At 38.7% G+C, this 12,539-nt stretch overlaps 1 long non-coding RNA gene across 1 annotated transcript; it reads right to left on the bottom strand.

Annotated features, from left to right (window-relative positions):
* Window positions 1-6,429: 6,429 nt before the first annotated feature.
* LOC121958002 lies at window positions 6,430-11,980 on the bottom strand. Its single transcript, XR_006106804.1, has 3 exons — window positions 11,946-11,980; window positions 11,554-11,672; window positions 6,430-6,647 (listed from the first exon to the last, which is right to left on the bottom strand). It is a non-coding gene; the product is annotated as an uncharacterized LOC121958002 (long non-coding RNA).
* Between the last annotated feature and the right edge of the window lie 559 nt (window positions 11,981-12,539).

Genomic DNA, 12,539 nt, shown 5'->3' with positions numbered 1-12,539 from the left:
TAGCATTTCTCCTCTAAACTTCCTGCTGTCTGAAAGTGTGCACTGTATTTAAACAATATTGTTTCTCTTCCCTTTGTGTTAGAGCCAAATTTTCACTCTGCCCTAGCCTCCTAGGACACATGTTTATGCTGTTTATGTATTTTTAATTTCTCCCAGCTTTTTTTGAATTAGTAATGTGAAATGGAAATAATTAAAATAATTTAATTGTGGGTAATATAACGACACATTTGCCATTCATATGAAACAAACCAAGTGTAAAATGGCTAAACATAATTTGTTTTTTTACTTTTTAATTCATACTGAAATTTTGATGAATCACACCAGCTCGGCACAGAGGCACCAAGGTCTGATGAACGAAGATCAAGAGTGTGTGGGTTCAGTTCAAGGTGAAAGTAACAGGATCATATTCCCTTCTCTGGGAGCTGCTCAGAGGCATTCTGGTAATATGTAGGAAACCTCTAATTGCAAAAATGTTGCAAAGGCACAAATGGGTGAATTATGAAAGGTAAACCCAACATTAGTAAGATGTTACACCATAACCTGCTCTTGCTAATTTTCTGTTTTCATGATGTTGATGGAGCGCACTGTCTGACGAGTCTCAAAATATCCCACAGGTTTCATCAAACCATTCAGAAAACCTTATGACCTTTATAGAAGCATCCGGTTGTTGATTCAAGGAGCCAAGTGGATATTTCCTTTAGTACGACCATTCACAATGAAGTACTCTGTTTATGGCGTCTTAGAGCTTACAGCAGTTTACAGCAGCTGATAAGACTGACACCATATTTTGAGTTTCAGAGCATTTCATCACCAGTGATCATGGGGACACATGAGTATTGTACTTGCATGCCCTCTTTATCTCAGGAGCTCATTATGAAATCTGGTTATGCAAAAGACAAGAAGCATGGAAGACTGAGTGAGAGTGATGTTATTACTCAGAGGGTCTTATGGCAACTGACGGAGGAATCAGCACCACATAATGTGAGAACTTGTCAAAATGTAGTCAAATAAGAGTAAATCAAAAATGATCTCAGTGAGAATGTCCCCATACTTAGTTACATTTCTAGTTTAAATTTCAGGCTTTTCAAGTAGAACTTACCATGAAGCATAAAGTCCCTAAATTGATATCTGCAGCTTATTGTTAGTGACTGAAGATCACATTAGAAACCATTTTCTGTTGATTACGTATTTTACTTATTTCTATAGAAAAAAATACTGTAGATGGGTTGACAATACTTCAAGTTGTTCCTACTGCAGTTTCTTGTAAAATTGCATTAAAAAGAGTAATGTCTTCAAAAAAGATGGAATAAGGCCTCTAATCATCTTATTTTTTGCAGCACATTCTCTGTAGAGTTATTTGCACACAAAGCATCGTTTATAAATAAGGTAAACTGTTGAATCAGATCTGACTCACCTTTATGGGGCTGAAAATCCCACTTTTGAGGCATCTAGAGATGCCTGGTGCAACATGACTTGACTCAAACTTTGTTAAGTAACCATGTGAGTAGTGCCAACTGTGGAGATGGATTGGAGCTGCTGGCATCAACCACAGTAAGGAATTCAGATAAACACTGCCATCGAGTGGATGAATCCTAAAACTGCTATTTCAGGGGTGAAGTATCAGCTTCACATTAGGGTCAGCAGTTTGTGTCAGAAATTGCTGTTATCAGTATTGTGTCAAAATGTGTTCCCCCATTGAATAGTGTTCCCATCTGTTAATGCAAGCGGTTAATGTTAATACCACCCTCGGTGGTCAGGGACTGTTTTATATCAGGTGGGAAGGGGTGGTGCAAAATGGGGATGGCTTTTTTTTTTTTAAAATAAGCACTTGGGGAGGGACATACAACTTCAAATGGTATTAATTTTGTATTATTTTCAAGAAACCTCAACCCCAAATCCCGCCAGAAGGCATTTTTTCTTTAAAAATCTGTAAAATCACACCATTTATCATAACCAGGAAGTGTACAAAAAGAAAAACAAAATTTCCCATGGTGCTTTAACGCATCATTTTTAAGCAGGATTTGTATTTTTCTTAAAGGGATTGTTCAGGTTTTTAAAGTGAGGTTGTAAGAGGTACTTACAGGCAGGCGCATGTCTCTCGCGCTGCTGCAGCATTTCCCTCATCTGCAAGAGACAATACAAAATAAAATGAAAATACAATCCATTAATTTAGTGTGAAAAAATGCATGTCTGCACCAATAAAAAATAATTAATGTGCTTAAACACATTCTGTCTTGTAAACAATCCACTACAGACTTTACCAGAGTGTTGACAGATGTATGTTCTACCTGACAGAAATTTCAAACCCTGTAGGTTTGAGTCTCTGATCAGATATCAAAGTATTTCAATTAAAAAGGTTATCATACAATAGCCTTATTATATTGTTTGCTGATGTACCTGCTGTAGAAGGTCCCCTCTAAGAAGCTTTGCCATGCTAACAGGCCAGAATCACTCTCATCTCTCACTCACACACTCGCTGACTGTAAATTGAAAAATTATTAATAAGGTGAAATTCACTTAAAATGGGTTGACAACCTGATGATGGGATTTTTCCTTTGTTTTTCAACACTGTATGAGTTACTTATCAATAGTCAGTGTATAACCTACAGTAGATGTCTGTCAGTATGGGGTGCCCAATGGCTCACCTGGTGAAGCGGGCGCCCCATGTGCATGGGGCTGCGTGTTTGCCACAGCGGTCATGGGTTTGATTCCACCCTCTGCCCTTTGCTGCATGTCATCCCCTCTCTCTCCACCTTTCACACCATCTTTACCCTGTCAAATAGAGGGAAAATCTCCATAAATATAATCCTTAAAAAAAACAATGTCTGTCAGTATGCCCCCTGTTTGGAGAAGTGGCAAGAGTGCCTAAACAGAAGCTAATCAATATACTGCTATGGATGGGGTCAGCAACAAAACATATTTAAGCCACCTAAAGAAGTCCCATTGAGAATACTTTACCTTTCCGTTATACAGCCGGTTTCGACAGGAAAGTCCTTGAAAGTGCACATCTATGCTCTTGTCAAAGCTACAAGACTCCACTGACAAACACAGTAATTTTGGGTTGCTGAATACGGGAGCTGCTGGTCTACTGCTGCTCTGGTTTGTCAGGTAATTTGTGTTATTGTGTTGCTTTGGTGAGTCAAAGCTTACTTTTTTAAACGCCAAAGTCACACAATAACACAAACAAAAGCTCTGTTCAGGATGTACACCCGTCCACTATATAACTCACTATTTAGTGAGTCAGCCATACTGTTGTGCTGTTCAGAACCTTAAATGTAGATTTCATTCACAGTGTAGTGCACAACAAACTCGTTTCATGACTTTGCAGAATGCAGGGTACAGATGCTGCATCCTACCCTTAACCGCTGGTATAACTGATGAGATGAATTTTTTACTGTCAATTGCTGAAAGAGCCGAGGTTTTGCTAGGCATCTCAGACATCTGGACCTTTAAGTGGCATGTCGCCTCCTCTGTCTGAGCTGCAGGATTTTAAGAACTATTATTCAAGCCCTTACATGAACCAAATTGAAGTTAGGTTATGTTACTGGTTTGATATGTAAGTTGGCAATGATAGCTCCTTATGTAAACATTTCCATGCAGACACTGTACTGGTACCGCAAAATTACAAATAAATTGTTTTTAGAAAAGCATAACACAGCTTTGGTTCCCATTATGCTTTTGCTGGAGGCAGCCAACAAAGCTGCAAACAAAGACGAGTACACCAATTTGTTTTACATAATTTCATTTCAGCATGTTTTATATAATTTTATTTCGGCATTGTGAAGAGATATGTGTATATGATATGTTACAACTTACAAGGGCATATATGGTTAGAAACAGCCAGGTTGATGTACGTGCTGTCAAACACGTAGCGCAGCTCGGTCTTTGACTCATGAGACAGAAAACAAAAATACAGAGTACATATGTTGCACTATCACATCCAAGTAGTGTCCCAATTGTTATGTCATTAATTGCTGCCTTGGTCTCCTACATAGCTCCCTAATGTAATGCTTCCCAAACAGCAGAGGTAGACCAGCAGATCCTGTGTTGAGCAATGTTAAATCACTCTTTTTTGCTATGGAGTTTGGCTACAAAGAAAGGGATATGAGTTAACCAGTTTAAGATGGTTAAGCTGGTTGACCGGCTTTTTTGACCATCTTCAGGTGTGTTTTCGCATAACTTCCTGTAAAAATGAAACCAAATCAATGCCCTTGAAGAAATAACAGTGTCATGAGGGGGAAGTAAGAAAAGCAAAGTAAGTCTGCTATCATGTGTTATGCATAAAGATAAATGTGCATAGCTTAACAGGTCTGTCACACCAGCATGTCAACCAAAGACCAGCAGGAACTGGGTCAAAACCAAGTAGGCTAAGACCATGTTCGGCCAGCTAAAACCAGCTACCAGCATAAGGTGTTTTTTAGCTGTTTTGTTTTTTTGTTTGTTTGTTTTTTTGGGTTTTTTCAGCAGGGCCGGGACTCTCGTAATAATGTGCACTTAAAACTGATTCTGAGCGTTTCTTTACTAAGGGAACATGTCGGTGTAAATTTAGCTTGCTAATAGATAGCTAGGCAGAAAATTTCCTCATGTGGCATGACATTGCATGCAGATGTCCACATTACTGAAGAGTGAAAACTAAAAGTGGTAACCCACATTACTTGTACAAAAGTAACGTAACTCACCCTCACAAGCACTCAAAGCACAAACTGAGCAGGACTGACGGTAGCGAGCTCGCTGACGCGCGTGCATGCACACGCCTTGTACTTCCTTATTTTCGTATTGCCCGCCAACCACCCGAGGGGGGCGGGAGCTCTGCATGTCATCAAATGCGAATCAACCAATCACAACAGCTTGTAGTTTTTGGCAGATCTTTCGCTTTATCAGTCTTTTAGACTGTATATAATATCTGTGTCTTTACCACAGACTGTATAGACTATATATAAAGATAGACGACATGACAGCTCCCCCAAAGTGAAGCTATTAGATCTCGATCTCCCCCTGGTGTCTGACTGCAGTACAGGTCCTAAGACCCGCCCCTCCATGTCAGTGAATGGTCTTAGGCTGAACTAAAAACTAAAAGTATACGCCAAATATTTTTTTCCCAAATATGGTTTCTGTTACTGGTGGTAGTACCGTGATGTTTGTTCAAGTGTTTGTTTTCATGATACGTTCGGTTTTAATGAAATCATACAAAAGGGGGCGTTTTCGCCATGATTGACAGCTGTATCAGCCAATCCGTTTGCTCACATTCAATGGAGCTGCTCACGATTGGTCTGACGGGTGTTTGGGCGGGAACTCTCCCCACCGCGGTTATCATTACTGCGCAGATCATGGATGCAGGGCTCCCAATGACATCACACTCGCGGGATGGCAGTACTCGTATCCGGGATATTTAAATCTCACTTAAGCATATCGGGGGTAAGTCGACTTCCATGGGGTAAGCAGGGGCGCGTCGTCCATGTTTTTGCTACTTGTTAGTTATCTTTAGGTTATCTGACTGCATCCCCTTTCAGAAATTTAATAACTCCGCTGAGTTAAATCTCCATGAACAGTGACTAAATTAATGTCAAATAAACCTATTGTAGTAGAAAGCACAATATTTCCCACTGAAATTTAATGAAGCAGAAGTATAAAGTAGTAGTCCCATGGAATTAGCCAAGTAAAGCTACCTCGCATTGTAACTAACTAGCTACATTACCTGTATAAACGCCAGCCGGTCTCATTAAGTTAGGAGGCAGCGACACTCATCATTATGCCATGAGTAACTCCTCCTACATGCAGTACATTCAATTTTTAAAGCCATTTCTCTTTTAGCTTCAACTAAACAAATTAGACCTACTGAGGTGGTTAAACAGATGTGTGTAGAGAAACGCTGATGTTGTAGCTGCAGTCGAGCTGATTTAAAAAAGAGGTCTGGATATTCAGGCTGGATATTTAAACATTTGATTTGTGCAAGTGCAGTCTGTGTTAAAGAAATCTGACAGAAAATACTTGCGGCTGTGATTGGTACCATCATATGCAACTGCCACCCCCACAGATTAAAAAAAAAGTAGGTTACACAGCTGATCAAGAGCCTCTCTTTGCCTCAAACTCGGGCCGGAATCGCATCAAACGGTCAAACTCAGTGTTGCCAGATTGATATAGTTAAACTAATTATTAACTAATTACTTAACACATGCACATAAATTGCTAGTGCAACAATACAACGCATAAAATGCACTCTTTCAACCAGTCAAAAAGTAATTGCAGCTCCTATCTTGTCACCGGAAGACTTTTTTTGCGTCAGAATGACGTGACATGAGAATGATTTCATTCATAGTGATCACCTATAGCCCACCCGGCCCCTTTTACCTGTTTGAATATCTTTTAAAGGGCCAGAAGTCAAGCAAAAAGTCAAGAGCAAGGCATGCAAGTTTAATTTTTATTGTGGTCACTGGCATTGAACACATTTTCAATTCTTCCGCGCCATCGGTAGTCATACAGCAGAAACTGCCAGTCGAGTCATACTCCATGTTTCTCAGTTGTATTTATGGGCTTCTTTTTTGGGTCTTCATGAAGGCAGGAGCTGGACATGAATATTTCCGACGCTGTGAAGGCAGCATTTGAACACATCAGCCTCGTCCCTCTGCTGATGCGAGCGGGTAATGCATCTACAATTGATTAAACATGAGAAGGGGGTAACAGTACAATATCAGGTTTTTATCATGATTAATATGATTTAAAGCGTTTTGCAACTCCAGAATCCATTCACATCCGTCTCTAGTTTTCCCGTTCCTGTTTTCCTGAGGGTAAAAAGCATATAACAGGGTCAATAGTTTATGTTGTGGTATGTGTAGGCCTATATGTGTGTATAAGTGCAATGGCATATATTAGTGGTATTAGTCAGGTATCTGTCAACAAGCTTCTTTTAAAGTTTGCCATTCTGTCTTTGCAGAATTTTATTTTGAAAAAAAAGAGAGAAAAAACAAACAATAAAAATGAGGCAACTGTAAAAAAAAAAAAAAAAAAAAAAATGCACAGCAGAACATTACAAACATTTGAAGGTCACAGGAGCTTGATTTTCTCTCAATTTAGAGAAAATCAGTACCATGAAGGTAAACTGAAAACCCTCTCACAAGAAATTTAAATAAATTCTGCACTTGAAGTCAGAAAAAAAAGTTTAACCCAGCAATTAAGTGCATTTTATGGTTTGAAATGGTCTATTAAAGGTATTTAGACAGGTAAAAGGGACTGGGTGGGTTATAATCTGTCAAATATAATCACTATTAGTGAAATCAAGTAATTTTGGGCAAAAATGGCCTTTCAGTAACAAGACAGGTGCTGCAGTCACTTTTTGGCAGGTGTAAAAAGTACTCAGTTAGTAATCAGTTAGCATTTCAGCACCTCCACTTCCCTCGTCTCAAAGTCAATGACTTTTTTTAATGGTCTTTTGGTTAGAAGCCTTAAATAAGTTCTGTGGTTAATACAAGCTTAAGAGACCTTCATGTTTTGCTCTCAGAAATAACATACATCACAAAATACACCACTTGGAAAGGACCACTTCCAGCGTGGCCATATTTACATTTTGGCAGTCACAGATTATTTTTCAAAATGAGTTGAAGCATTCCCACTAAAAGCTAAAACTGCCGGGGAAGTGGCTACAAACCTTTTGTCTATCATTTATAGACACGGTTTCCCGGTCAGATTTCTCTCTGCTCAAGGAAGAGAGTTAATGAGCTGAGTCTACGAACAAATATACACATTTATTCTCTGACAAACTCAGAATTTTGTTTTCCAAAAAGACTGCAGTAAACTATTTAGTCCTTGTTTTCTTCTGTCCAGTTACATATTCTGTGCAATCACTTGTGATGAGTGTTGTGATATGTATTCATTCTGAACTGCACGGCCTTACTGAAAAGGCTAGTTCACCATTATGTTGCACTTCATCATTTAGGACTGTGAGCTGGCTGTTCAATAATAAAATCCATTTATTAATTTATTTCAGATTAACAGCTCTATTTGTGACCTGCTCTCTATAAAACGGGATGTGACGGCAGCTGCATATCACCCACAGACAAACATTCTGGATGAGGAAACAAATAACAGCGTAAAGAGGTAATTAGTGTTTATTGTACTTGTGTGATAGGCTACTGTATCTGTCTTATCTGCTACGTATATGACCATTAGGTGTTTGCCACTATTCTGTTTTAGGGCCCTTAAAAAGCGAGTCACTGCCCATCAAAAAAATTGGCATCTCCTCTTCGATTGCAACTTTGTTCTCCCTGCGTTCAAAGAGTCGTACATCCACAAAGTACAGTCCTTTCATGCTGATATATGGCCGAGAGGCAAGATTACCACGAGGTCCCAGAAGAATTACCTGTGAGCTTAAATGGTTTTCTTAATTCCATCAGTTAGGTGATATTACACTGGAGCAGGTGTGCCATGATGCCAGAAATGTTATTGTCACTACCTATACCAGTTGAATTCCAAGGTTCTCAGTTCCCAGATTGAAATATGGTAGAGTACCATCTGTGAGTTTCTGTCTCCAGTTGTCTCTTCCTGTCTCACTCCCTGCCTCCTCACTCTGTTGTTCCCTCTCTTCACCTCCTTCTCCGCCCTCTACGCCTTTGTCACCTGTAGATGCAGTGAGGATGACTTTGCTAAGTTAGAAGTGTTTACTCCTATGGCGTAAAAAGTTCATAGGCACTGTTTGCCTTATACTTCAAAGGATTAAACTGTAGATTTAATATTTGAAATATACCACTAATTCCCCTCCGCCCTATGCCCCATTACTCCTTGTCATATTTGTATTTTTCTCTTTAAAATATTCTTCTTAATATATATACATTCAATTTCTGTTTGACATCAACCATTATTAAAACATGAAAGAAAACTGGCAAAACTAAATTAAAACAAATAAAATCATCAAATAATACTGTTTAACATGGGAGCTGAAAATGTTCTCAATGAACGTTGTTATCAAAGTAAAAACCAAATCCTCAGGGCAGTACAGACAAGTCAGGAGCAGATGGACCTGATGATGATGATGATGATGATGATGATGATGTTGTTGTTTATAAGTTTTGTTTTAATATTTCTACATGTCACTGTATATCTTCTGTGTTTTTTTTTTAATGTTTTTTTTGTCTCTAACTTTTCTGAGGCTGCAGTCGTAGCCAGGTCTCCCTTGAAAAAGAGATTGCTGATTTAAATGAAACTTACGTAGCTAAAAACAGATTAACTTGACAAAACATTCTAAAATATTTCTTCAATCACATTTTTCTGTCACAGCATACTATGACTTCCTGCTATGCTATTAATTATTTTTTTCATTGCAGTGCTATGAAATACTATACTGACTTTTTCATAAAAATCTCATAGCATGCTATGTCATGACCTGTTTTTATCACATTGTAACTATTTTTTCCCTCACATCTTTATGACACACTTTACTACCTAACATTGAAAATGTTGATATGATACGTATGAATCATGCCAACATGTTCTTCTTGCAACTGGGCTGCCACAAACCATTTGCTATCTACTGTATTTTGTGCAAATTTTATATAGCAAATACAACACGACATCAGCTCACACAATTGGGTCTTTAAAACTTTTATACCTTTTATATTCTGATCTGCTGGCCCTATTTTTGAGGAGGGTAAATGTGTCCATATCTAGTTTTAAGAACTTCACTATTTCAACTTTGTGCTTATATGTTGCATATTAAGTTATGTCATGTCATCAAATCACCACAGAGAAAATATGAAACTGATAGTATTTCAGCAGGAAAACTGTAAACACTGCAAAGGGAGGAACAGGGTGTTAATGATGCTACTAATACACAGCAGCAGATTTTAGCTTCAACTTCAACAGTTTTGCCTTAACTCCTGTTTGTGAATAACAGCTACAACAGTAGAATAAAAATCAACACTGCTCTACCAACATTTTGGCATGGAGAAAAATTAAAATGTACTGTATTCATTTACGATAAATGCACACTCATACAAAGCACATTTAATCCTAACTGTGCCATAACATTACCACCAGATGTCAGTGAAAGACAGCTTAAGTTGTGCAGACTGCTCAGTTGGAGGCTGGCGTGATTTTTGATTTGGTCATACTATAATGCCTTCCTACATGCAATATTGTAAAGCCTAAGTAAAGAACATTGAGATAATATTGTTATTTTTTTCTAATTGCTGGACTGATAGAATGTATGAAAACTATGGATAAACATATGTGGCAAAAAAAAAAAATCACAAAAAAATGGAGAAGCAGTCAGGTCAAACACTCAGTACTTGAGATATTTCCCTTATACTGCATGTTTGCGGTTTTTACCACCGTGTATTTTTGGCTACAGAATGCTCCCTGAAGGCACGGATTCTGTACTAATGCAGTCATGTAGATAGACAATTAGGTCTAATTATTCTAGTCCTCCATTGGTTAAATTGTTGTCCTCTGCTTGTTGAAGTAATGTAATTGCCTTTATCACCAGAGCCCCTGATTATGATCGGATGTTGGGAAGTAAAACAGAGACAGGCTACATGGTTTTGGTCCTCTCATTTAATCAGCACTTCACGTAATCATGTCTCTGTCTTCCAATTAAATTCCCTCTGCCAAGAAAAGGCTGCCCTAATCAATTAAGTCATGTTGTAAAACCCACTTCAAACCGGTGACTTTGCTGCGACCTCAGAGACATCAAGATCTGGCGGAAAATTTGATTAAGGATACTAGGTCAAACACTAAAGATCATCTCTACAGCATTCTTTGTTTCGAAGTTCTGTTCCCCGGAGCCTAAAGATAAAAGATGTCTCTTTTAACTGATAATCTCCTCCTGATAAAATAAAGCACTGCCTCAATCAAGGAAAGTGGTGGTCTGTCTTTAAAAAAGGCTTTCAGAAAAGACTGCAGATACTGTGGTGAGTGAGAGAGGAAAGCCACGGAAGAACCTCCTCACCTCTCATTAAATGTCTCTGTGTTTTCCGTCTTTTCTTCAGCCATAGCCTGTGAGAAAAACAGCCACTTTCACTGCCCCATATGTTGGTGAAAAGGGACTTTTTGATAATTTCAGAAATTTAAAATTAATTTTCAGTGAACTGCACACAGCACACTAATGTTTACCAGCGAGCTGCACTTTGATAGTTTAGAGCAAAAGATAGCAAAGGAACAAGAGGAGTAAAATATGTGCTTTTGCCCAGTGCAGACTAATGTTTTTATTTCACTCTTTTTTTTTTTTCCTTTTTCCAAAATCCATGCCTGAAAGAAGAATTTCATCTATGGAGACACAGTTTACAGCAGGAGAAAAGCCTTTGTGTCACTTGTTTGAGTCTTTGATGCTAGATTTACACAAAGAATTCTAGCTCTTTGGGCCGTCATGGTCGCCTAATATTATCGTATGGAGAAACACAGTCAGGAGAGCCAGTGGGTTTTAGTCAAACCCCACAGTCTTAGAATGGAATTTGAAGTTTTAACCGTAAAAATTATTTCCAAACTATCTGTTGTCAACAGTCATCACGGGTTACTGACCGATTTCCCTGTTCAACCATACACTATATAAAAAATAGACATAGCTACCTTGATGTCATCCATTAATTTGTGGACTTCCATTTTGAATCCTCCAGTTCGGCATTTCAGCCGTCGCCACCTTGTTTTTTTGTAGCCAGAAGTGACTTTATTTGGCTGAGAGGGTGAAGCTGTGGAGGAGCAAACGCTGGGTGTGACTCAGAGACTCTTGCAATGATTTGCAGACAGCCTGTCACTCAAGTGGCCCCGCCCTTAAATATGTGCAACTTTGGGCCATAATGAAATGTTATGCAAGTGTAATGCAACTTATATAAAAGTATCAACTATCAGTCCTTTAATAGCCAGAAAACAGGTCAGTACACAGAAGATCTAAACAAATCCTAGGCAGAGGTACAAAATCGTCTGGCAAAGGGCAGAGAGCAAAAACAGAAAACAGGTCATACTCTCAAAAAAGGCTCACAAAACTCCCACAAGGATGGCTAGGATGCTGACGGAAAATCAAGACCAACTCGCACAGAGACTATATACTAAAGGGGAGTGCAGACAATTGGACACAGGTGCAACACATTAGGGCTGGGCAGGTAATTGCACAGGAGCAGGAAGTGCAGGACCTGAAATAAGACAAGATGTGAGTTTCAAAATAAAACATGAAGTACAAAACAATGAAACACAAGGAGAACAAAAAAAGACAACTTGACAGGATGAGGCATGACAAATTATGACATCCTTTCAACTTCATCAGTTACTGTCAGAATTAAATTATACAAGGATAGAAAGTGTGTGTCCCCGTCCTAACTTGGTGTGTATGTAAATGTATATAAGAATGTCTATACTGTACTGCACAATAACAGTTTAGGTTTTTGTTGTTTTTATTTAACTTTTTTTCCACTCGGCCTATGATGACTGCCCTCTTCCACCAATTCCTGGTGCCCTGAAATTGCACATATGTTGCCACTTTTAATTGGTAGCTGATCAACAGGAATGCAGGGTATATAAAAGATTCTGATTTACCTCCCAGCATCTGTTAGGATGGCATA

Source organism: Plectropomus leopardus, chromosome 18, assembly GCF_008729295.1.
Source record: "Plectropomus leopardus isolate mb chromosome 18, YSFRI_Pleo_2.0, whole genome shotgun sequence".
Taxonomy (NCBI): Eukaryota; Metazoa; Chordata; class Actinopteri; order Perciformes; family Serranidae; genus Plectropomus; species Plectropomus leopardus.
Note: the sequence above shows the minus strand (reverse complement) of the source record. Positions and strands in the feature narration are given on the sequence as shown.